The following is a 25,442-nucleotide window of genomic DNA, read 5'->3' on the forward strand; positions in this document are numbered from 1 at the left end:
AATTTAAAGTTTTTTCTTTCATTGACTGTTACACTTGTAGGAATTTGTTTAATAAACCAATAGGACGGTCACGTGCAGTGTCTCATGCCTGCAATCCCAGCACTTTGGGAGGCCGAGGCGGATGGATCACCTAAAGTCAGGAGTTCAAGACCAGTCCCAGCTACTCGGGAAGGCTGAGACAGGAAAACCGCTTGAACCCGGAGGCGGAGGTTGCAGCGACTGGAGATCGCGCCACTGCACTCCAACCTGGGTGACAGAGCGACACTCCATCACAAAAAAAGAAAAAAGATAGAAACCAATAGTACAAGTATTACACACACACATGCGCGTGCACACGCCCGCGCGCACACACACACGAATATTCAGTGCGGCATTGTTTCAGGGGCAAAGAACTGGAAACAAACTCAACAAAAGACAAAGGAAATAAAGTATAGTATAGTCATTCAGTCCAGTGCTACCCTATCATTAAAAAACAAGAAGCAGGCGGAGGTCTCTAACTCCAACAGCCTCTTGAGCTTGCTGAGCTCCCACTGAAAGAGAAGGGGTAAGTAAGGAGATCGCTATACTGTGGCTTGCACAAAGCCTCCTGCCGGCAAATCCACCCGCAGCTAAGCACCCACGGAGCTCTTGGCTACAAAAGCCTCTCTCAAGAGCGCGCCCTCTACTGGACAGGTGAAAAAACGTCAAGATCATACAAAAGCCTCGCTCAAGAGCGCGCCCTCTACTGGACAGGTGAAAAAACGTCAAGATCACAGTCCCAGAACTGCGGCATTCCGTGGAGTTAGAAGTTATCAGAATCAGAACTTCAGATTCGCTAACTTTCTTTCTAGCGTCTGGTACCAGAAATTGCTCAAGACTTCAAATCAGATCTGCGCTTCCAGACCCAGCCATTAGTACTTTGCAGAAGGCAACGGAGGCCTTATCTGGTTGGCCTTTAAAAAAAAACTTTGTAGGTACACGGTAGGTGTACGCATTTACAGGGTACATGAGATATTTTGAAACAGAAATGCAATGTAAAATAATCACATCATGAAGAATGGGGTATCCATCCCCTCAAGCACTTATCCTTTATGTTACAAACAATCCAATTTCGCTCTTTTATTTTTTAAATGTACAATTAAATTATTATTGACTATAGTCACCCTGTTGTGCTATCAAATAGTATATCTTATTTATTATTTCTACCTTTTTTTTTTTTTTTTTACCCATTAAGCATACCCACTCCCCACTCCAGTCTTACACTACACTTCCCAGCCTCTGGTAACCATCATTCTGCATTCTATGTCCATGAGTTCAATTTTTTTTTTTTAAGATCTCACAAACAAGTCAGAATATGAGATATTTGTTTTTCTGTGCTTGGTTTATTTCCCTTAACATAATGATCTCCAGTCCCATCCATATTGTTGCAAATAACTGAACCTCACCTTTTTTTTTTTTTTTTTAAGACAGAGTCTTGCTCTGTTGCCCAGGCTGGAGTGCAATGGTGCCATCTCAGCTCACTGCAAACTCCACCTACTAGGTTCAAGTGATTCTTCTGCCTCAGTGTCCCAAGTAGCTGGGATTACAGACATGAACCACCTTGCCAGGCTAATTTTTGTATTTTTAGTAGAGATGGGGTTTCTCCATGTTGGCCAGGCTGGTCTTGAGCTCTTGGTCTCAAGTGATCCACCTGCCTCAGCCTCCCAAAGTGCTGGGATTATAGGCATAAGCCACCGAGACAGGCCTCTGATTCTTTCTTTATGGCTGAATAGTACTCTGTTGTGTATATGTACCATGCGCTCTTTATCCATTCATCTGTTGATGGACACTTACATTGCTTCTAAATCTTAACTATTGTAAACAGTGCTGCATCAAACATAGGAGTGCAGATATCTCTTCAATATACTGATTTCCTTTATTTTGGGCACATACCCAGCAGTGGGATTGCTGGATCATATGCTAGCTCTATTTTTAGTCTTTTGAGGAACCTGCAAACTGTTCTCCATAGTGGTTGCACTAATTTACATTCCCACCAACAGTGCATGAGTGTTCCATTTTCTCCACATCCTCACCAGCATTTGTTATTGACTATCTTTTGGATATAAGCAGTTTTAACTGGGGTGAGATGATATCTTACCATAGTTTTGATTTTCATTTCTCTGATGATCAATGATTTGAGCAACTTTTCACATGCCTTTTTGCCATTTATATGTCTTCTTTTGAGAAATGTCTATTCATATCTTTTGCCCATTTAAAAAATCAGATTATTATATGTTTTTCCTGTAGAGTTGTTTGAACTCCTTATATATTCTGGTTATTAATCCCTTGTCAGGGGGGTAGTTTGCAAATATTTTCTTCCATTCTGTGGGTTGTCTGTTCATTTTGTTGATTGTTTTCTTTGCTGTGCAGAGGCTTTTTAACTTGATGTGATCTTGTTTTCCATTTTTGCTTTGGTTGCCTGTGCTCGTGGCATAATGCTCAAGAAATGTTTGCCTGAACCAGTGTCCTGGAGTTTCCCCAATATTTTCATGTAAGAGTTTCATAGTTTGGCATGTTGGACTTAAGTCTTTGATCCATTTTGATTTGATTTTTATATATGGTGAGAGATAGGGATCAAGTTTCGTTCTTCAGCATATCGATATTCAGTTTTTCCCTCACCATTTATTGAAGAGACTGTCTTTACCTTAATGTATGTTCTTGGCGTCCTTGTTGAAAATGAGTTCACAGTAAGTGTGTGCATTTGTTTCTGGGTTCTGTAGGCTATTCCATTGATCTATGTGTCTGTTTTCATGTCAGTACCATGTGGTTTTGATTACTCTAACTCTGTAGTATAATTTGAAGTCAGGTAATATGATTCCTCCAGTTATGTTCTTTTTACTTAGGATAGCTTTGGCTATTCTGGGTCTTTTTTGGTTCCCTATAAATTTTAGGATGGATTTCTCCTTTTCTGTGAAGAATGTCATTGGTATTCTTATAGGGATTGCAATGCATCCGTAGATTGCTTTAGGTAGCATGGACATTTTAACAATATTGATTCCTCCATTCTTCCAATCCATGAACATGGAATATTTTTCCTTTTTTGGTGTCCTCTTCAATTTCTTTCATCAGTGTTTTATAGTTTTCATTTCAGAGATCTTTCACTTCTTTGGTTAAGTTAATTCCTAGGCATTTAATTTTATGTGTGGCTATTGTAAATTGATTACCTTTTTATTTTATTTTCATGTTGTTCACTGTTGGCATATAGAATTGTTACTAATTTTTGTATGTCATTTTTGTATCCTGCAATTGTATTGAGTTTATTTATCAGCTCTAATGGTTTTTTGCTGGGGTCCTTAAGGTTTTTCCAAATATAAGATCATGTCATCCACAAACAAGGATAGTCTGACTTCTTCCTTTCCAATTTGGATGCCCTTTACTTGTTTCTCTTGTCTGACTTCTATAGCTAGGACTTCCAGTACTACACTGAATAACAGTGGTGAAAGTGGGCAACCTGGTTGTGTTCCAAATTTTAGAGGAAAGGCTTTCAGTTTTTCCCCATTCAATATGATACTAGCTGTGGGTCTGTCATATATAGTTTTTATTATGCTGAAGTACGTTCTTTCTATCCCCAGTTTTTTGAGGGTTTAATCATGAAGGAACGTTGAATTTCATTAAATGCTTTTTCAGTATCAATTGAGATGATCATATGGTTTTCATCCTTCATTATTTTGGTATGATGTATCACTTGGATTGATTTGTGTATATTGAACCATCCTTGCATCCCATGGATAAATCCCACTTGTTCTTGATGAATAATCTTTTTAATGTATGGTTGAATTCAATTTGGAAGTATTTTGTTGAGAATTTTTCCATCACTATTCATCAGAGGTATTAGCCTGTAGTTTCCTTTTCTGATGTGACTTTGACTGGTTTTAGTATCAGGGTAATACTGGCTTCATAGAATGAGTTTGGAAATGTCCTCTCCTCCTCCATTTTTTGGAATAGTTTGAGTAAGATTGGTACTAGTTCTCCTTAAATGTTTAGTAGAATTCAACAGTGAAGCCATCAGATGCCAGACTTTTCTTTACTGGGATACTTTCTTTTTCTTTTTTTTAAACGTTTATGTTCAGGAGTACATGTGAGGGTTTGTTATGTAGGTAAACTAGTGTCATGGGGGTTTGTTGTACAGATTATTTCATCACCCAAGTATTAAGCCCAGTACCCAATAATTATCTTTTCTTCTCCTTTCTCTCCTCTCACCCTCCCCACTCAAGTAGGCCCCAGTGTCTGTTGTCTCCTTCTTTGTGTTCGTAGGTTCTTATCATTTAGCCCCACTTATAAGTGAGAATATGCAGTATTTGATTTTCTGCTCCTGTGTTAGCTTACTATGATAATAACCTCCAACTCCATCAGTGTTCAAAAGACAGTACTTCATTCTTTTTTATGACTGCCTGGTATTCCATGGTGTATATGTACCACATTTTCTTTATTCAATCTTTCATTGATGGGCCTTTAGGTTGATTCCACATATTTGCTATTGTGAATAGTTTGTTGGCCTTTTTGAAGACAATAACCTGTACCAATTATGCCAAAAGACAGTCAGCTAGCATGTGGTATTCCTGGATAACACATTTAAGAATCTACTATGATGGCAAACATTTCATTTAAAAAAAATCTTCAGGGGCTTTCCAAAATGGCCAAATAGGAAGAGCTCCAGTCTGCAGCTCCCAGTGTGATCAACGCAGAAGATGGGTGATTTCTGCATTTCCAACTGAGGTACCTGGTTCATCTCACTGGGACTGTTTGGATAGTGTGTGCAGTCCATGGAGGGTGAGCTGAAGCAGGGTGGGGCATCATCTCACGCAGGAAGTGCAAGGGGTCTGGGGATTTCTCTTTCCTAGCCAAGGGAAGCCATGACAGACTACCTGAAAAAATGAGACACTCCCACCCAAATACCGCACTTTTCCCAAGGTCTTAGCAACCAGCAAACAAGGTGATTCTCTCCCGTGCCTGGCTCAGTGGGTCCCACGCCCACAGAGCCTTGCTCACTGCTAGCCCAGCAGTCTGAGATCAAACTGCGAGGCAGCAGCCAGGCTGGGGAAGGGGCATCCGCCATTGCTGAGGCTTGAATAGGTAAACAAAGCAGCTGGGAAGCTTGAACTGGGCGGAGCCCATCGCAACTCAACAAGGCCTACTGCCTCTAGACTCCACCTCTGTGGGCAGGGCATAGCTGAACAAAAGTCAGCAGACAATTTCTGCAGACTTAAACATCCCTGTCTGACAGCTCTGAAGAGAGCAGTGGTTCTCCCAGCACAGCATCTGAGCTCTGAGAATGGAAAGACTGCCTCCTCAAGTGGGTCCCTGACCTCCGTGTAGCCTAACTGGGAGAAACCTCACAGTAGGGGCCAACAGACACCTCATAGAGGAAGGAGGCTGCCCCTCTGGGATGAAGCTTCCAGAGGAAGGATCAAGCAGCAATATTTGCTGTTCTGCAGCCTCTGCTGGTGATACCCAGGAAAGCAGGGTCTGGAGAGGACTCCAGCAAACTCCAACAGACCTGCAGCTGAGGGACCTGTTAGAAGAAAAACTAACAAACAAAAAAGAATAGCATCAACATCAACAAAAAAGACATCTACACCAAAACCCCATCTGTAGGTCACCAACATCAAAGACCAAAGGTAGATAAAACCACAAAGATGGGGAGAAACCAGAGTGGAAAAGCTGAAAATTCTAAAAATCAGAATGCCTCTTCTTCTCCAAAGGATTGCAGCTTCCCACCAGCAACAGAGCAAAGCTGGATAGGGAATGACTGACTGATGATTTGACAGAAGTAGGCTTCAGAAGGTCGGTAATAACAAACTTCTTCAAGCTAAAGGAGGATGTTTGAATCCACCACAAGGAAGCTAAAAACCTTGAAAAAAGATTAGACAAATGGCTAACTAGAATAAACAGTGTAGAGAAGACCTTAAATGACCTGATGGAGTTGAAAACCATGGCATGAGAACTTCGTGATGCACAAACTTCAATAGCTGATTTGATCAAGTGAAAGAAAGGGTATCAGTTATTGAAGATCAAATTAATGAAATAAAGCGAGAAGACAAAGTTAGAGAAAAAACAATAAAAAGAAATTAATAAAGCCTCCAAGAAATATGGGACTATGTGAAAAGACCAAGTCTACATTTGATTGGTGTCTGAAAGTGATGGGAAGAATGGAACCAAGCTGGAAAATATTCTTCAGGATATTATCCAGGAGAACTTCCCCAACGTAGCAAGGCAGGCCAACATTCAAATTTAGGAAATACAGAGAACACCAAAAAGATACTCCTTGAGTAGGGCAACTCCAAGACACATAATTGTCAGATTCACCAAGGTTAAAATGAAGGAAAAAGTGTTAAGGGCAGCCAGAGAGAAAGGTCGCGTTACCCACAAAGGGAAGCCCATAAGACTAACAGTGGATCTCTCAACAGAAACCCTACAAGCCAGAAGAGAGTAGGGGCCAATATTCAACATTCTTAAAGTAAAGAATTTTCAACCCAGAATTTCATATCCAGCCAAACTAAACTTCATAAGTGAAGGAGAAATAAAATCCTTTACAGACAAGCAAATGTTGAGACATTTTGTCACCACCAGGCCTGCTTTACGAGAGCTTCTGAAGGAAGCACTAAACATGGACAGAAACAACCAGTACCAGCCACTGCAAAAACATGCCAAATTGTAAAGACCAACAATGCTGTGAAGCAACTGCATCAATTATCAGGCAAAATAACCAGCGAACATCATAATGATAGGATCAAATTCACACATAACAATATTAACCTTAAATGTAAATGGGCTAAATGCCCCAATTAAAAGACACAAACTGGCAAACTGGATAAAGAGCCAAGACCCATCAGTGTACTGTATTCAGGTGACCCATCTCATGTGCAAAGATGCACATAGACTAAAAATAAAGGGATGGAGGAAGACCTACCAAGCAAATGGAAAGAAAAAAAAAAAGCAGGGGTTGCAATCCTGGTCTCTGATAAAACAGAGTTTAAACCAACAAAGATCAAAAGAGACAAAGAAGGCCATTATATAATGGTAAAGGGATCGATTCAACAAGAAGAGCTAACTATCCTAAATATATATGCACCCAATATAGGAGCACCTAGATTCATAAAGCAAGTCCTTAGAGACCTACAAAGAGACTTAGACTTCCACACAATAATAATGGGAGGCTTTAACACTTCACTATCAATATTAGACAGATCGATGAGACAGAAGTTTAACAAGGATATCCAAGACCTGAACTCAGCTTTGCACCAAGTGGACCTAATAGACATCTACAGAACTCTCCACCCCAAATCAACAGAATATACATTCTTCTCAACACCACATAGCACTTATTCTAAAATTGACCACATAATTGGAAGTAAAACACTCCTCAGCAAATGTAAAAGAACAGAAATCACAACAAACTGTCTCTCAGACCACAGTGCAATCAAATTAGAACTCAGGATTAAGAAATTAACTCAAAACTGCACAACTATATGGAAACTGAACAACTTGTTCCGGAATGACTACTGGGTAAATAATGAAATGAAGGCAGAAATAAAGATGTTCTTTGAAACCAATAAGAACAAAGACACAACCTACCAGAATCTCTGGGACACATTTAAAGCAGTGTGTAGAGGGACATTTATAGCATTAAATGCCCACAAGAGAAATCAGGAAAGATCTAAAATTGACACCCTAACATCACAATTAAAAGAACTAGAGAAGCAAGAGCAAACAAATTCAAAAGCTAGCAGAAGGCAAGAAATAACTAAAATCAGAGCAGAACTGAAGGAGAGAGAGACACAAAAAAACCCTTCAAAAAACCAATGAATCCAGGAGCTGGATTTTTGAAAAGATCAACAAAATAGATAGACAGCTAGCAGGACTAATAAAAAAGAAAAGAGAGAAGAATGAAATACATGCAATAAAAAATGATAAAGGGGATATCACCACCAATCCCACAGAAATACAAACTACCATCAGAGAATACTATAAACACCTCTACGCAAATAGACTAGAAAATCTAGAAGAAATGGATAAATTCCTGGACATATACACCCAAGACTAAACCAGGAAGAAGTTGAATCTCTGAATAGACCAATAACAGGCTCCAAAATTGAGGTGATAATTAATAGCCTGCCAACCATAAAAAGTTCAAGACCAGACAGATTCACAGCCAAATCCTACCAGAGATACAAAGAGGAGTTGATACCATTCCTTCTGAAACTATTCCAATCAATATAAAAAGAGGGAATCCTCCCTAACTCATTTTATGAGGCCAGCATCATCCTGATGCCAAAGCCTGGCAAAGACACAACAAAAAAAACAGAATTTTAGACCAATATCCCTGATGAACGTCGATGCGAAAATCCTCAATAAAATACTAGCAAACCAAATCCAGCAGCACATCAAAAAGCTTATCCACCACGATCAAGTCAGCTTCATCCCTGGGATGCAAGGCTGGTTCAACATACACAAATCAATAAATGTAATCCATCATATAAACAGAACCAAAGACAAAAACCACATGATTATTTCAATAGATGCAGAAAAAGCCTTTGACAAAATTCAACAGCTCTTCAGGCTAAAAACTCTCAATAAACTAGGTATTGATGGAACGTATCTCAAAATAATAATAGCTATTTATGACAAACCCACAGCCAATATCATACTGAATGGGCAAAAACTGGAAGCATTCCCTTTGAAAACCAGCACAAGATGGGGATGCCCTCTCCACTGCTATTCAACATGGTGTTGGAAGTTCTGACCAGGGCAATCAGGCAAGAGAAAGAAATAAAGGGTATTCAATGAGGAAATAAGGAAATCAAATTGTCCGTTTGCAAATGACATGATTGTATATTTAGAAAACCCCATCGTCTCAGCCCAAAATCTCCTTAAGTTGATGAGCAACTTCAGCAAAGTCTCAGGATACAAAATCAATGTGCAAAAATCACAAGCATTCTTATACACCAATAACAGACAAACAGAGCCAAATCATGAGTGAATTCCCATTCACAATTGCTACAAAGAAAATAAAATACCTAGGAATTCAACTTACAAGGGACATGAAGGACCTCTTCAAGGAGAACTACAAACCACTGCTCAACAAAATAAAAGAGGACACAAACAAATGGAAGAATATTCCATGCCCATGGATAGGAAGAATCAATATCATGAAAACAGCCATACTGCCCAAAGTAATTTATAGATTCAGTGCCATCCCCATCAAGCTACCAATGACTTTCTTCACATAATTGGAAAAACCTACTTTAAAATTCATGTGGAACCAAAAAAGAGCCTGCATTGCCAAGACAATCCTAAGCAAAAAGAACAAAGCTGGAGGCATCACACTACCTGACTTCAAACTATACTACAAGGCTGCAGTATCCAAAACAGCATGGTACTGGTACCAAAACAGATATATAGACCAATGGAACAGAACAGAGCCCTCAGAAATAATACCACACATCTACAACCATCTGATCTTTGACAACCCTGACCAAAACAAGAAATGGGGAAAAGATTCCCTATTTAATAAATGGTGCTGGGAAAACTGGCTAGCCATATGAAGAATGCTGGATTCCTTCCTTACACCTTATACAAAAGTTAATTCAAGATGGATTAAAGACTTAAATGTTAGACCTAAAACCATAAAAACCCTAGAAGAAAACCTAGGCAGTACCTTTGAGGACATAGGCATGGGCAAGAACTTCGTGACTAAAACACCAAAAACAATGGCAACAAAAGCCAAGATAGACACATGGGATCTAATTAAACTAAAGAGCTTCTGCACGGCAAAAGAAATTATCATCAGAGTGAACAGGCAACCTACAGAATGGGAGAAAATTTTTGCAATCTACTCATCTGACAAAGGGCTAATATCCAGAATCTCAAAGAACTCAAACAAATTTACAAGCAAAAAACAAACAACCCCATCAAAAAGTGGGCAAAGGATATGAACAGACAGTTCTCAAAAGAAGACATCTATGCAGCCAACAGACACGTGAAAAAATGCTCATCATCACTGGTCATGAGAGAAATGCAAATGAAAACCACAGTGAGATACCATCTCATGCCAGTTAGAATGGGGATCGTTAAAAAGTCAGGAAACAACAGATGCTGGAGAAGAAGTGGAGAAATAGGAACACTCTTACACTGTTGGTGGGAGTGTAAATTAGTTCAACCATTGTGGAAGAGAGTGTGGTGATTCCTCAAGGATCTAGAACTAGAATTACCATTTGACCCAGCAATCCCATTACTGGGTATATACCCAAAGTAGTATAAGTCATGCTACTATAAAGACACATGCACACATATGTTTATTGCAGCACTATTCACAATAGCAAAGACTTGGAACCAACCCAAATGTCCATCAATGATAGACTGGATTAAGAAAATGTGGCACATATACACCATGGAATACTATGCAGCCATAAAAAAGGATGAGTTCATGTCTTTTGTAGGGACATGAATGAAGCTGGAAACCATTATTCTGAGCAAACTATCACAAGGACAGAAAACCAAACACTGTATGTTCTCACTCATAGGTAGGAATTGAACAATGAGATCACTTGGTCACAGGGCTGGGAACATCACACCCTGGGGCCTGTTGAGGGGTGGGGAGCTGGGGGAGGGATAGCATTAGGAGAAATACCTAATGTAAATGATGAGTTGATGGGTGCAGCAAACCAGCATGGCACATGTATACCTATGTATCAAACCTGCACGTTGTGCACACGTACCCTAGAACTTAAAGTATAATAATAAAAAAAAACTTCATCCTTTTCTTGGTAGTTCTGAACATTCAATATTTTTCCCATGGGGTTAAATGTACCTAAATATATGATTACTTGGCAAATGTGAAAAAAACGGCGGTCAGAAATCAAGACTTGGCCGTTTTTCCATTTTTTTCTTTGTGAATATTTAATATAAATGCAGAGAAGTAAAGCATTAACACAAGTCAGAATGTTTCAGTGAATAAGTTTCAGCAGTTCAACTTAGTAACAACTATAAACAAACATGTCAAAGTTTCCTGGACAATGAGAGCATTTACATTTTTAAAACAGGTAAATTTCTTATTGATGACCACTAAGTGGTGTCTGTAGCATTTTTATCATATAGTGGTTCCACCTATTCACTATACCTTTTTAACTGAGTTGTCCTACATTGCAAGTACGTGTTTTAAATGTTGTCTGCCTTCTGTGCTTTTCCTGCAGGTTCACTATTAAAAAAATTAAACTGCATTTTAGAAAGAAAGATACAGATCTTCATACATGACAAAAAAATAATAGCTGGTAGTGGCAAAAAGGTAAGACATAAAACAGGGTATGCAATATGATTCCATATTTTTTTAAAAACACATATAATGCCTTTAAAAGGATACACAAAAGCTGACAATAATTGTTAAAACAATGACCCTGTGGGTAAGAGGGTGGGGAAGTGGTGCAGAGTTTGTGTTGGGGGTGGGGGTGATGAGAAATGTGCTTCTCAGTGACATGCACAGATGCCTGTTGGGTGGCTTACCACATATTAACTATGCTAATAAATGTATAAGAAAGGTCTTCCCACTCTGAGATCAGATAAATAATCACATATTTTCTTATAGACTTTTACATTTTTTTTACTTGTTTTTAGGTTTAGGTTTCTAATTCAACTGGAATTGATCTTGGGAACAAGTGTACGATATTGTTTTTCTAACTCTGAGCCCTGGGTTCCATATAGTTACAGCCGGGGAAACTCCCAGGAGGGAGTGGGGAAAGGAGCAGGCTGACACAGCTCCACCTTCATCTGGACTCTATGTGGGAATCCTGCCTCAATGTTGCAGTCTGCACATGCAGGTGGGGATGTGCTATTAGCAGCTAGAAATAATAGCCAGGAATTCAGAGGTGAGTTCAAGTCTAGTGATGCAAAATTCAGTAATTTCAGAGAAACAAAACAGAAGATGATGTCAGCGTTCTTGTAGTCACCAATCCTGGAAAAGCAAAATAAATAGAGGAAAACAAACAACTGAACCATCAACTTCCGAAAGTCTCAACTTAAATCAGCCTTAAAAAGAAATTAAAGGAGCCAGGCATGGTAGCTCATGCCTGTAATCCCAGCACTTTGGGAAGTCAAGGCAGGCGGATCACCTGAGGTCAGGAGTTCAAGACCAGCCTGGCCAACGTAGTGAAACCCCCCATCTCTATTTAAATATACAAAAGTTAGCTGGGCATGGTGGTGCACACCTTTAATCCCAGGTGCTCGGGAGGCTGAGGCAAGAGAATCACTTGAACCCAGGAGGCAGAGGTTGCAGTGAGCCGAGATCGTACCCCAGTCTGGGCAACAAGAGCAAAATTCCATCTCAAAAAAAAAAAAAGAAAATTAAAGGGAAAGTAACACAGAACGTTTTAAAGTCCACAGTTTTAAAGAAAGAGCCTGTCTCAAACAGGGAGGAAGCGCTCTTCACCAAGAACCTACACTTGGGACATCAAGTGGGAGACATGTGGGAGAAGATGGAATTCTGTGGCCACTGAGGCTGGTGACACAAGAAAGCTGAAAATCTATGGGGCTTGGAATAGCATATATGTCTTTACTCTTTACTCTTTACTCTTTGGTCTTTACTGAGTTCCCACTGCAAAACGGGAATTTCCAAGGAGCTGGGGATACCGTAGTGAGCAAAGCAGCCAAACACCTCTGCCTCTAATGTGTTTGCCTCCTAGTGGGGCGAGACAAGCAGCAAAGAAAACCATGAAGGGAAAGGACAAGACAGTGCATCAGATGGAAATGACTGGCATGAAGGAACCATAGCAGGGGGGTGGGGGAGGGACAGGGAATGGGGGAGAGGGATGGTGGAGGTGGTTGGAGAAGGTGGCATTTCCCCAAGACCTAGAGGGTGCTCTGTAGATACCTGGAGAAAGTGTGGCCAGGCAGGGCTGGCACATGCTGTAGTGCCCGCGCTATGAAGGTCCAGCAGAGGCAACGAGGGGGGACGTGCCGGACATAAACTAGGGAAGCCTGGTCACTTCATGGAGATTGCTCCACAGGGCCTGGGGCTGGGGTAGTGTGACCTCCAGCTTCAGGAATCACACTCTCATAAGGACAATCTGATGCCAAGGCCCTGCCCAGGCAGGATTACCTTAAATAGTTTATTGATTGATTGATTGATTGATATTTTTGAGACAGAGTCTTACTCTGTCCCCCAGGCAGCAGTGCAGTGGCTTGATCTTTGTTCACTGCAACCAAAGCAATTCTCGTGCCTCAGCCTACCAAGTAGCTGGAATTACAGGTGTTCACCACCACTCCCAGCTAATTTTTGTATTTTTATTAGAGACGGTGTTTCACCATGTTGGCCAAGCTGGTCTTGAATTCCTGACCTCAGGTGACCCACTCAGCTCGGCCTCCCAATGTGCTAGGATTACAGGCGTGAGCCACCACGCCCAGCCAGAGAGGCTCTTTAATGCCCAGAGCCCATCACTGTCAGAAAGATTTGCTTCCTAAAGCCTTAGTTCATTGGATATGTCAGTTTTGTAAACATTCTGATCCTCAAGTTTTAGGGAATCTGAATTTAAAGAGCAATGTAAGGTTTGTTGTTGTTGTTGTTTGTTGGTTTTTTAAGAAAGGAAGGGGAAAGAAGGCAGTTGGTCAGAGCCAGCCCCAGAGAGGCCTGGAGGATGAGAACATGTGTATGTCCTGGGGCTAGATACAAAGCTGTGCAATAAGCCTTGTGGCCACCTGGTGGTGGCCACTGTCACACAGGGAACAAGGCCCCAGCCCCAAGCAAAGGCCTCTTCAGTTCAGTCTGTCTTCACACAGAGGACAGGAGAGGGGTCTGGGCTCTTTCCCTGGTGAGAGACGACTGACCGTGACATTTTTTTCTCACATCCCCAGTTAGGGCTGGGCCACCCCAACCAACACGATACAGAGTTCTCCTGTCTCTCTTTTCTGCTGTCTTCAGGGTGCAATGTGAATTGGGGCTGGACAGTCTGATGTCGGGTGAGCGGCCCCAGCACTCAGCACTGGGCTCTGAGCTCCCAGAGTGGACAGGCAGAAAGAACTGGATCCACCTCCCAGCCCTATCCCTGAATCGTTGTTGGACTTCAGCACTTAATTCAGATCAAAGGCGCTCAGCACTGACCCCCTCTCGACCCAAGTCTCTTCACCTGTAAACCTGGGACCAGGTTCCCCGCTTCAGGAGATGCAGGGAGCATCAGTCACACAGAGTCCTCCTCCAAGACAAAGACTGGGTCTTGTTCATCTGCAGCCCCTCAGTGCCTCCGAGTGCCTTTGGGTTAAGCAATGTCCTATTGAAGTCCTCTACTGAAATGCACGTTCATTAAAGTTTCTGCAATTAGGCATAAATTAAATTATTGATATCTTTGTGCCACTCCAAAAGAGCAAGGATTTAGAGGAGCCTCAGCTAACAGAGCTCAGATAAGGCACTGCTGGTACCAGTGATAATTCCTAAATCCAATGGAAACTCCTGGGAAACAGAAGAGTCCCGTCCTAAATCCAATGGAAACTCCTGGGAAACAGAAGGCATAAAATGGCATTGGCTGGCACGGTGGCTCACTCCTGTAATCCTAGCACTTTGGGAAGCTGAGACAGGTGGATCGCTTGAGCCCAAGAGTTCGAGATCAGCCTGGGCAACATAAGGAAATCCTATCTCTACTAAAAATACAAAAAATTAGCCAGACGTGGTGACCTGCACTTGCAGTCCCAGCTAATACGGAGGCTGAGACAGAAGGATCACCTGAGCCCAGGAAGTTGAGGCTCAGTGAGCCGAGATTGCACCAATGCACTCCAGCCTGGGTGACATGAGTGAGACCCTGTCTCAAAAAAAAACAAGAAAAAAAAAAGGCACTAATGAGCCCTGTATGAATGTTCATTAACAGGCACGTGGAGTCAGAGGACTAGAGTCCAAGTCAAGCCATTGTGCGTGAGTAAACTCTTTGACTCTCCTAGCCTCAGTATCCTCATCTGTAAAATGAGGACCAAATGAACTGTCCCCATATGCCCCGCACATTGATCGGAAGCATCAAGCGAGATGAGTGAGCTCGCTTTGCTAAGGGCAGGTATGGTGGGGGTGCTTGCTGTGGTGTACCCAGAGGATGCACAGGACAAGCCACGCAGCTCCTAATCTCCATGCTCAGGAGGTTAAAACAGGACTGTGACAAGTGTCCAGTGAAGCCCCCCAGAGGCCAATAGCAAACAGTAGGCCCCAAATCTCCCCATACTCTGAGATGAGATGCTGGACTACTGAGGCAGGATTTGTAAAGACGGTGCAAGAAAACCTCTGTGGTGACCCTCAGCCTATTCTACCTAATTGAATAGAAGACACAAAAAGAGAAGGGATCTCTTGGGGACAGCTGTTGGACTACTAAGGTATTCCCCTTCCCTATGAAGGAACTCTCCTCCCTCCTTAACTCAAACCCTGGGAGGAGGCCTTGGTAACCTGGGAGAGCTGTGTCCCTGGGTGTCCGTGCACGCAGAGGCTGGTGGGTGTCAGCCTCATGCTTGGGGAAATCTGAAGGCAAGAGGGCAGTTGCCAGCCTGGAGTGTCAGACAGCAGAGGTGTCCGGGAGGAAGAAGGGCTGGACGGGGCTTGAGCGATCCTTCCACTGAGAGCGGTCAGAAGCATGAAGCTGTGCCCCCACCAACTAAACTTCCACCAGAGGAGCTGGCTTGGGGTCTCTTGGAAGGGACTTTGCACAGAGGCACCAGGAGGGATGCAATGCCCCAGGACCGCAGGCTGACAGAGCCTGAAGGAGGAGGGTACAGGCAAGTCCTGGAGGTTTCAGGTGTGGGGATTGCAAAGAAACCTACAAGAAGGGTGCACGTGAACATCGCCAAGCCCAGACCTCGAGTGCTCTCAGGCAGAGCTTTTCCACACCCTAGAGCAGCGGGAAGGAGGCCTGGTGAGCAGAGGAGAGGCGCTGGGAGTAAAGACAGAGCAGCTACCCGCCCACCGCTAGAGTTTATCTTTGGCTGGAATTCAATGTTTTCATTACAACACTGGACTAAACAAAGGATTTTTAAAGTTCATTCATATCCTCTTTTATTTACGAGCCATCCCAACAACATTTAGCTTATGTAGGAAATATGTATAAAATCTCAAAGTTGGCTGTTGAAAGTTAAAAAAAAAAAAAACTCACCTGTTTTGTCTTTTAAAGTTAGCAAAATTTCCTTTAAATAACAACATGGTGTTGAATCTCAACATTTACTTGTTTTTAACCCCAACAGCAATCTGCTTTCATACCTACTCTGCACATAATATTTTTTGAAACATATATAGAAAATTTTCTTTTCCGCTAGGCACAGTGGTTCATGCCTGTAATCCCAGCACTTTGGGAGGGCCAAGGCGGGAGAACTGCTTGAGTCCAGGAGTTCGAGACCAGCCTGGGCAACATGGCAAGACCCCATCTCTAAAAAACAAAATAAAAGGAAAAGAAAAACATATTTTAATTAAAAATATAAAACATAAAATTTAAAAAAGGAAAGAAAAAGTTTTTTCTTTTTTTACCAGAACAAAAATATTTGAGCACTTTCTATTTAGTAGAGTTTAGCAACGCAGTTATGTTGACAAATTTAGCTCTTCATTGGGAGACACCTGTTACATACAGAAAAAAATCCAAGAGACAGCAGATATTTTCACCTGTAAGAACGATGTCTAATTTAACGTTTTTCTTCTAGTTTTTGAAGAAGACACTCCACTTGTAAATTCAAATTTGGTTGGGCCTTTTCAGTCTATTTGCTTTGTTTTGTTTGTTTGTTTGTTTGTTTGTTTGTTTGTTTGTTTTCCTTCACCCAGGCTGGAGTTCGGTGGCACCATCTCAGCTCACTGCAACTTCCACCTCCCAGGTTCAAGCGATTCTCGTGCCTCAGCCTCCCAAGTAGCTGGAACTACAGGCGTGCGCCACCACACCCCGGTAATTTTTGTATTATAATTTTTTTTTTTTCAGTAGAGATGGGGTTTTGCCATGTTGACAAGGCTGGTCTCGGACTCCCAGCCTCAAGTGATCTGCCCTCCTCGGCCTCCCAACGTGATGTCATTACAGACGTGAGTTGCTACACTCAGCCTTTGGCTCCATACTGTGAGCACTCCCATCTTTTTCTTTTTGCAGGGCCTCTGAGCTGCTTCTCCCTCTTGTTTTCTCCTCTCACATTCTTGTTTCTTAGCAGGCTTAGCTTGTACCTGTTCGTCTTCTTCTGTGGCTCTCTGATTTGAGGTTTGAACTTTTCATCGAGATGGTAAAGGAGTTCACTGTTGTGCTGCATGGTTCTTCTGGCTGGGGCTAGTCACAGCGACACTGACCTTCAAACAAACCTGATCATGTTACACTCTTCTTCAGGCAAAGGCTGGTCAACTTTTCAGAGCTGCTTCCTGAATCTCTCCTCTTCAGTTAAATAGTGATGTTTCAGATGATCTGGGTATTGACCTGCGAATTGAGATTCCTGTGACGTTTGAGACTTCCTTTCCTTCCATGGCAATTTCTTGTAATTTTGCTGAATATTCCGTTTTTTCCAAAATGCAAAGCCTGTCTCTAGAGAACACTCCCCACGAAGGCTTGCAGACAGGCCGCTATGATCTCTGATTCACCTTCTTATTCCTGTATCCATCCAGAGAAACCCCATTCACCTTACCACCACATATATATAAATTAACTATCAGTAGGCGGAGGACTTTTTATTATCCAAGAGTGACTAGAAAAAGCTAAGCCACAGGACCTGCTAGAGACAGCGCTCAGGGACGGGGGAAAAGGTAGAGAATCGCTGGGATAGTACAGACAGAGGGAGGGAAAATTCAGATGCTTTAGGATGAAATCCTCAAGTCCCACCTGTGCAAAACCTGCAGCCCTATTCATAGAAGAGCGTAAAGGCTTGGAGAGAAGTCTTGTAAAATTACCACTAAAATGTCAGCGGTGGTTTGTGGGGAGGATTGGGGAATGTGGGGCAGGGATACTTATAAGGCATCTATTGTTTTTTTAATTCTAGGTGTTCCTATACTAGGCGGTACTTTTTTTGAGAATGAGTCTCGCTCTGTTGCCCAGGCTGGAGTGCAGTGGTGCAATCTCATCTCACTGCAACCTCCACCTCCCAAGATCAAGCAATTCTCCCTGCCTCGGCCTCCTGAGTAGCTGGGATTACAGGTGCCTGCCACCACACCCGGCTAATTTTTGTATTTTTTTGTAGAGATGGGGTTTCGCCATGTGGGCCAGGCTGGTCTCAAACTCCTGATCTCAGGTAATCTGCCCACCTCGGCCTCCCAAAGTGCTGGGATTATAGGCATCAGCCTCTGTGCCTAGCCTAGGGGCTACTTTTTGAGATGAGGGTGTAGACAGGCATCCCTGGAGTAATTACAGGACAAGTAATAACTACATCTATATACACACACATACCCCACCTCTTCCCCATCTTTAAGGCCAACCTTTGTCCTCTGACCCTGTCTCCTGCTTGCAGGCATCACTAGCCCTTGGAGACCATGAACATCTGCTGCATCAACCCAAATTCAGGCCTGACCCCGCCCACCCCAGTACCCAGCAGTGAAGGCTAAAGGAGGTGGAAGCTAAGGAATGAAAGGGAGAAAGAGTGCGGGGAGGGGGCGTCCATATGCCTGCCTTGTTCTCCTTTCTTTTATATAAACACTGTCATCTCCCATTAAATGTGAAGACTATGTCGACTGGAGAAACTGCCTGACAGCTTAGTGGAAAGCACTCTCGGTTCATTACGCAAATATCCCAGGCCTCACTTGTAATCACTCCTGGAGTGCCAGATTCACTCCTAGTTCCTGCCAACAGCATGGCCCTTCTCTTCGAGGGGTCAGAAGGAATCAGGAGGAAACCAGATGAGCTTGAGTCTCTTACCTACTCTCTGACCCTTCGGGAGGAAAATGTGTTTAGCCAGAAAAGCAGAGTCACCCCTCAATCGAGAGACCATTATTGAGCCAGGAAGCAGCTCCCATTTCCTCTCAGGGTATTTACTTTTGGTTTGAGCCCCAAGTACTATCCTAGGTGGAAAGAGCTCCTGGAATACTGTTTTCTGTGGAGACTGAAAAGAACATCAGCATAAAAACGTGGGCTCACTTAGAAACCTCCGATTTCACATTTAGTAAGCGCTTCCAGGCCCCCAGCTTTGAGGTGGGAGCACAAGACCTTGTGACATGGACTTCACCATTCATTCCTCTGCCCACATGCACAGAGCACCTACTGTGCGCCAGCTCCTGGCTACGCGTGCTGGACTCAGAGAGGGAAAAGATGTAGCCTGCCCTAGAGGCTCAGTCTGGGGAAAGGACAGACGTGAAAATACATAAGAGCAGGTGGCTTTTGTGGATGCTGGGATGGAGGTCTGTATAGAGATGGTGGGCACAAACACAGGAGAGGCAGGAGGAGGAAGCGTGCAGAGCTTTGAGGAGGGAAAAAGACCCAAGATTACCAGGAAACAAGGCCAAGAAGGAACCACAAGAGGCAGTCAGGCCAGCGAAGAGATGTTAGAACTTTCACAGGACCAGAAAGTGACCAACGTGGAAATGCTGGACATTTGTGTGCGGCCCCCTAACTTCCCAGAGCCTTTGCACACACTTCCCGTATTTCAGGTTTTCCCTCTTAGGAACCCCAGCCTTCCCAAGGTAGAAGCCGGCAGCTCGTTCCTGGCTTCCCTTAGAGCTAAGGTACACATGACCTTGAGTCCACCAATCAGACTCAGCCGACGGAGGCTTCATTTTGGAAGCCAGTGGTGTGATGACAGAGGAGGCTCTTGGACTATCCCTGCAGGCTCCCTCCTACGAGGGTGACTGCAATCCCAGGGGTAACTCGCCATGTCTACCATTGCCCACACCAGCCTCCTATCCTATTTAGCAGCAGAGGCACCAGGCCCTCCACTGGGCTGGAATGTGGCCACTGCTCCTACCCAAGAGATTCCAAGCCTGTACCCCTGGCTCTCCTGAAGGATCTGAGAGCTGCTAACACCCTTTAATGATCTCCTTTTCTCTCTAAACTCACAAGAGTGGGTTTTATTGCTTGTAGCCAAGAATTCTGATTGGTATAGTGGGGATATAACAAGAGCTAGAACTAGAGATGCAGACAGGAGCCAAGTGCCAGCATCCATATGCAGCCCTAGGAGTCTGGACTTGACCCTGGAGCCCAGTGGCTTTCTGTTGGGTGCTGCAGAGACCTGACAATTTCATGGAGCTTCCTGAGGGCCGACGTGGGGACTTTTGCAACCCCTTCCTACACCCAGCTATTCTGTCTTAAATTTTTTCACACACTGCTGAGCTTTCAAATGCAGATTGCATTTCTAAAACAAACAACAATAATACCCCTACCATTCATTGAGCACTTGTCACTTGTCAGGCACTGTGCCAGACATTGTATTATCCAAGGCGGCCACAGCAGAATCTTCCATCACACAGGTTACAACGTGACCTTGACAGCCCCTGCACCAAGAGGGCTGTGAGTCCGTGGCTACTATGAAAGTGATGCTGTACGACTTCCAAAGCTAGGTCATAAAAGTGGATACAACTTCTGCCTGGTTCTCTTGGGACTCTGTCTTCGAGCCCAGCCGCAATGCTAGAAGGAAGACTTGGCCAAGCGTGGGTGCTGTAGCTGAGTGAGTCTTGGCCAAGTATTGGTGTTATGGTCTGGACACTCAGCTAAGACCCCAGTACACAGTCAGCATCATCTGTCAGGTAGATAAGCAAGGAAGCCCAGGAATGAGTCTAGCCCCAGCCACCTTCTGACCAAATGAGAACTGCCCAGATGAGCCCCATCAATCCCCAGAAATGTGAAGGACAATAATAAAATAATTGTCATTGCTTTAAACCACTATGTTTTGGGGTATTTTATAGTTGCAGCAATAGGTAACTGAAACACACTGTTTAAGCGCCTTAACTAACTGACGCATGTCATATTCACCATGACCTGTGAGGTAGGTGTTATCATTATCCATTGTTATTAGCATTAGCCTCAGTTTTATAAATGAAGGAGCAGAGACACAGAGAGGGTGAGTAACTTTCTCAATGACACACAGGTGACAAGTGGTGGAGCTCAGATCAAACACAGACTGTCTGGCCTTAGAGTAAGTCTGTTACCACAAGGGTGCGCGGCCTCACTTGAAAAGCCCTGTGGTAAGCCCAGAGAGTCGTAAGAGGATCTTAAGGAGGGAAATGGAGTGGGGTAGCCATGGTCAGGTTTGTGTTTTAGGAAGATGTGATGCGGGGGAGGGACTGAGGGCAGGTGTCAGGGCAAGTCTGGAGGCAGACACCACCTTGGCCACTGCAACATCTAGGTTAGTCCTCAGCAAGACCTCACCCCAGGGAGTGGCTGCGGGGATGAAGAATTGAGAAGAGGAAACAGATCTAAGGGACAGCACAGGGGCATGTCACTGGCTAGGTCACGGGAATGGGGAGGGGCAGGCTCAGAGATGATGCATTGTAGATCGTCACCATGTTTATTGCGGTGGCTGGAAGATAAAGACACCAGCTGCCACTTATCTTATTGATTTCAGCAGTTGCTAAATGGAATGATCTATTGTTCCCAAAGATCAGCCTTGGATCCCACAGTTATCAGAAAACATGTTCCCAAGGGTGAGCAGAACTAGGATGTGTGTCAGTAGAAATATGCATGGTTCTGCCACGCTAACAATCAACCCTAAAATCCCAGAGGTTTAAAAGAAAACAGCCCTCATTCGTCTGTCCCCTGAGGCCAGCCAAGGGCTCTGCTCCACATTTTCCCCCATCCGTGGCCCCCTTTTCGACTGTTGCTGATTACCAGTGCAGAGGGAGAGAGAGCTTTGGAGAGTCTCAGACCCGCCATTAAGTCTTTCCCCCGGAAGTGACCCAGGTTATACCCACTCACACTGATTGGCCAGATCAGGTCACCTGACCTACACAACTGCCAGGGGCCCAGAAAGTTCAGCCGGTCCCGGGAGGCAAGAGCTAGTTCCCAATGGTCAGCAGTAGATGATAGTGTGGGTGTGTCCTGCCTACAGGGCAGTGTGCTGGTGCCTCCACACCCTGGCTTCATTTGCGTTAGCACTATTTATGTACCCTTTGACCCCATGTGAACCACTCAGGGCTAAAAGCCTGTCTTCCTCTTCTTCCTTGCAGCGAGCTTTCGCATCTCTCTGACTGCCAGTTACACAGACTGCAAAGTCATCAGATGTGCACTTTTTCTATGTGAAGATTATACTTTAATAAAAAGTTAATTTTAAAATGGTGAAGACCTACTCACTCCAGCAAGGTAGAAACCCTTTTATCCCAGAGTCTCAGCTCTTGGGACTGGTTCCATTCATTCCTCAGATCTACTCACTCACAAAATCAAAAAGCTGATTTTCAGCCTGACAGCTGTCAGTCCAGGAAGCAGGACCAAGTTAGCCTCCATCCTCATCCAGTCTCCTTAGGGTCTCTCTGCTTTCTGGCTGAGGCTGGCTAAAGGTACCGAGTGGGTTAATTGTGCGGCTATTATAGCGGGAACCTCTCAGATGCACAAAGTCCATTAACCTGGAAACCTGGGCAAGGAGACACTGTTTGTCTCCCAGTTTGTGCTCTTGGGACCTGGCAAATATCTGACCCCTCCTGGATGACTTTTCCAGGGTCAGCCTATTATGAACGAATCCTGACTAATTCAGTCACCCTTCCATTTCTTAAGTATGATTTGTGGCTTAATTGCAGCAGGAAAAAAATAATGAGAAGTGCACAGCCCAGGCCATATCCATAATTCATAACTGCAATAAAACCCTCGACATGCTGTCGTGACTTATGGCAGACTTAGTGGTGTGCACCCTGGGGCCAGCGGAGGGCCCAGATGTTTCCGCTGCAGAATTTAGAGCTCATAGGCTGGAGGATCCAGGCGTCCCAACACTCATGGCAAAGCTCAACCCTGGTTGGAGGCAAAAACCAGAGCTTTGGCTTAGGGCCCAGGGACTTAGGAGGGGCCCATGTGTAACAGGCTGCCCAGGAAAGCAGGGTGTGTTGGAGGCTTGGAGGCCGGAGACACCATTGAGGAAGCAACTGCAAAGTATCTCAAACCTATGGAAGCCCCTCACCATCATCACACAGCAGGGCAGGTCTGCACCAGCCCCAAGAGAACATAAGGATGATGTATCAGTTAGGAGGCAAGGCCACGAATGATAGAAAACCCAGGTCACATAGCTTAAACTATAAGGGGAATTTATTGGCTCGCATAACTGAAAAGTCCAAAGATCAGCAGGCTTCAGGTGAGGCTTGATCCAGGGGCTCAAATGACGTCATCAGATAGAAGGCGTCGTCCATTCTTCTCTCTGCCTTGCACCTCTGGCGCCACACAGTGGCCACTCTCTGGCAGTTCCAGGGTTCCCTCTCAAGAAGCCAAATGTCTGCAGGAGGTGCACGTCTTACAGCCTCAGGGCAAGAAAGATTGCATCCTTCTGCCAAGCACTGAAGGAAGGCCCCAACTCTCACTGGCACCCATTGGGTCAGGAGTCCATAGCTAAACCAATGACCAGCAGAGGGGTGTGGAGGAGAGCGGAACACACTGATTAACTGTAGTCAAGAAGGCAAGTGAAGTCCACGGACTCCATATAGGGGAAGGGTAGTTATCTAGGGGGAGACTTGTTTGCCCAGAAGAAGCAGAACTGGAGATGCTAGGCAGGAAAAGGACAGATGCCCGCGACCTAGGCCGGGGGTGGACAAACTGGGTCTGGGGGCCACATCCAGCCCAACATGTCTTTATGTAGATAAAGTTCTGTCGGAGCTCAGCCATGCCATTCCTTCCCTGGGGAAGCCTGCCTGGGGCTGCTTTTGCACTGCAGTGGCAGAATTAAGTAGTTGCCACAGACTCTGTCCATCTGGCCTGCAGAGTCTAAAAAGCTACTATTGAGCCCTTTTCAGAAAGTTTGCTGAGCCTGGACATAGGGGAAGCTTTATTTTAATGGGAGCCTTGTGAGACGATGGCTAAACACAAACACTGGAAACTTCCAGCGTCCAGGCACCTTGAAATCATAGTTGGCACCTGCTCCGGCCTTCTGCCCACATTCTGGCTGGGGAACAGGGTGTGGCTGAGAAAGCCAAGATGCAAGAAGTGTTGTGGGGTGTGAGATGGTTCAGCCAGGTCAGGGCAAGGGCACCTGGTCCCGCTGTGCTGCTTGCCAACCAGGTGACTTAGAAAAGGTGGCACATCTCTCTTGGCCAGGTGCACTGGATGGGCCTGGGGGTCTCAAGGCCCTCTCCATAGCTAGCAGTCAGGACCTCCTGGGGTATGCCATGGAGGGGGCATCCTCCTCTCCCCTCACCCAAATCTGGCTGCAGGAGGCAGAGTGACCAGCAGGAGGCGCAAAGAGACCCCGTCACTGCTGTGCAGGAGGAAGGGCGAATGACCGCACCGCACTCCTGCGACCACCTGTGTGCATCTGACAGTCACCCTCCTGCGGGCTCTCGTCACCGGCACCATTTGGGGAACTCATAACAGGCTGGGCTCTGATATCGGGAGAGACGCACCTGCCACTGTTGTCCCACTGGTATCTCAGAGCCCTGGCCACTTGGCTCTCCTCTCAGGTTGGAGGGGGCTCGGCCTACACAACCTCTCCCATCCCTACTCCGAGTTGGGACTCGGGCTGAGGTGACCCCACCCTCCCAGAGGTCCCACGTGTAAATGATTAGGTCCTGGGCAGTGTACAGTGTTCTACGCAGGAGGCCACCACCCTGCCACCTTTGGACCTTCTGCATGGGGACTCCATGTCTGCAGGCCTCTTCTTTGACCAGTCCCAGGGAAGGCAATGCTTAGCGTTGACTTCAGTATTTCCCGTGAGCCCATCAAGAGCTGCTGTCCCTGACCAGTGCCGCCTCTGCTCCATGTGTGCTGGTCCCCAGCTTCCCGTTGGGTTTGGCTGGTAGGGAGCCCGGCAGGGCAAGTCAAGGGAGGAAAACTAGATTGGGTGACTTCTCCCTGTCTGTGGGAGCCTTGGGGGCTGGCTGCAGCCCCTCACATGTGGCTCTCTGTATTCTGGTAACTTCTCCCTCCCTTCACCCCTTCGTGTTACCTTGTAACTGCTCCTCACTATTGTGAGTCCCTGGGCACTGACCTCCTTCTTGGGACTTCCCTAGCCCCTGCGCAAATCTTGCATCTTGGATTCCGTTCGGACCCTATCAGATACACAACCCAAGCCACACAGAGCCTCAGAGGAGCCTGGCTGCTGACGGGGCTGGTGAAAGCAGGATGGGGTGAGGAAGAAGACCTGGCTCAGACGGAAGCAGCCTGGATTGCTCCGGTGGCCAGCACACCGGCCCCAAACGCCTGCCCACAAAGGAGTCCCCCAGATTCTGAGGATGACTGTTTAGCCTGAGCTCCCCTGGCCTGCTGAAGACCACAGTGGTGGGGCCAAGTGTTCCCAGGGTTTGAGAATTCCAACAAGTTTGCTAAAGGGCCAGCATGGGTCTGTCTGCCTGGGGCCTGTGCCCTGGAATGGGGCAACAAGCTTGAAGTCCCCTCAAAGGCTTCCCA

This window comes from Theropithecus gelada, chromosome 7b, assembly GCF_003255815.1.
Source record: "Theropithecus gelada isolate Dixy chromosome 7b, Tgel_1.0, whole genome shotgun sequence".
NCBI classification, from domain to species: domain Eukaryota; kingdom Metazoa; phylum Chordata; class Mammalia; order Primates; family Cercopithecidae; genus Theropithecus; species Theropithecus gelada.